The 1,769-nt window shown below is 38.6% G+C and overlaps 1 pseudogene; it reads left to right on the top strand.

Annotated features, from left to right (window-relative positions):
• Window positions 1-450: 450 nt before the first annotated feature.
• On the top strand, window positions 451-1,458 carry LOC106008270 (olfactory receptor 7D4-like; annotated as a pseudogene).
• Window positions 1,459-1,769: the final 311 nt, after the last annotated feature.

Below are 1,769 nucleotides of genomic sequence, written 5' to 3'. Positions count from 1 at the left end.
AAATTTAACTTTCACATCACTATGAATTGTCAAATCATAGAATAAAGGCTAACTGTAAAAACATCATTGTTAAATCACTACTGTAGACATACTACCATGAAGAACTAACAAAATTATCCAAGAAAGTACATCCAACCACTTCAATTACTTTGGAAAGCTGATATGACAACAAAGTTTAGATTATGTTCATAAATCAAAATTTGAAAATGAAAACAAATGAGTCAATTATAAAAATGAAATAAATAAATTTCTAATTCACTGAGGAAGTGGGATTGATTATACACATTTAAAAGGGAAATAAGCTATCATGAGGCTGAATGAATTACTGCTATTGATCTAACACAATAGTGAGTGAAAGTCATCCATAAAAATATGATATTATAAAGTTGTTACCATGTGAGGTCCCAGGTGCCTGTTAATTGAACATTGCTTTCTTCCTTCTCCAGAAGACAAAGAAGTAGCATGAAAGTTGAAAACCACACAGGAGTAGTACAATTCTTCCTCCTGGGCTTTTCAGATGATCCAGAACTTCAGTCCCTTCTCTTTGAACTGTTCCTGTCCATGTACCTGGTCACAGTACTCGGGAACCTGCTCATCATCCTGGCCATCAGCCTTGACTCCCAACTCCACACCGCCATGTACTTCTTCCTCTCCAACTTGTCCTTTGTTGACATCTGTTTTACCTCCACCACAGTCCCAAAGATGCTGATGAACATCCAGGCACAAAACAAAGGTATTTCCTACATAGAGTGCTTAACTCAGGTTTATTTTTTTGTTACTTTCCTAGGAGTGGATAATTTTCTTTTGACAGTGATGGCCTATGACCGCTTTGTGGCCATCTGCCACCCCCTGAGGTATACACTCATCATGAACCCTCAGCTCTGTGTACTCCTTGTTCTGATGTCCTGGATCATCATGTTATGTGTCTCCTTTATTCATATTCTCCTAATGATGCAACTCATCTTTTCTACAGGTACTGAAATCCCTCATTTCTTTTGTGAATTGGCTCAGGTTCTCAAGGTGGTCAGGTCTGATACCCTCATCAATAATATCTTTCTATATGTGACAACACTCCTGATAGCTTTGTTCCCTGCCTCTGGGATCATCTATTCATATTCTCAGATTGTCTCCTCTTTACTGAGGATGTCCTGTACTGCAGGCAGGTATAAAGCATTTTCCACCTGTGGGTCTCACCTCTGTGTGGTCTTACTGTTCTATGGAACATCACTTGGAGTTTACCTGAGTTCTGCTGGGACCCATTCTTCCCATGAAAGCTCTGTTGCTTCTGTGATGTACACTGTGGTGACCCCCATGCTGAACCCCTTCATTTACAGCCTGAGGAACAAGGATGTGAAGGGAGCCCTGAGGAGACTCCTCAGCAGAGTAGCCTGTGGTTCTTTATGAACAACTGACCTCAAAACTAAGGGTATGTTACAAACCCTAAGACAAATGCTGTGAATTTCAATATAATGGCTCCTTTTCTCTCCTAAACGACATGCTTGATTTCTGGTGTTTTTAAACCACTTAGGTTTTGTTCTGCATATATATTTTTATGTTTGTTTCTCTTCAACAACTCACTCAGGGATTTCTTTGCGTTTGCCTTTTTATGTATGGTGCCCAAAATTTCAAATTCAATAAAATCTCTCACGCATTTGTGAGACTTCTAAAATAATAGAAACACATATATCATGGGCAGATATGATCTTCTTCAAAATAATTGGTTAATGTCAATATTCTTCACCATAATAGGGTTGTATTCTAGTTTTCCC

The sequence above is a fragment of the Heterocephalus glaber genome, unplaced genomic scaffold, assembly GCF_053883595.1.
Source record: "Heterocephalus glaber isolate CG9 unplaced genomic scaffold, H.glaber_assembly_v1.0 deba00001532, whole genome shotgun sequence".
Lineage (NCBI taxonomy): Eukaryota > Metazoa > Chordata > Mammalia > Rodentia > Bathyergidae > Heterocephalus > Heterocephalus glaber.
Note: the sequence above shows the minus strand (reverse complement) of the source record. Positions and strands in the feature narration are given on the sequence as shown.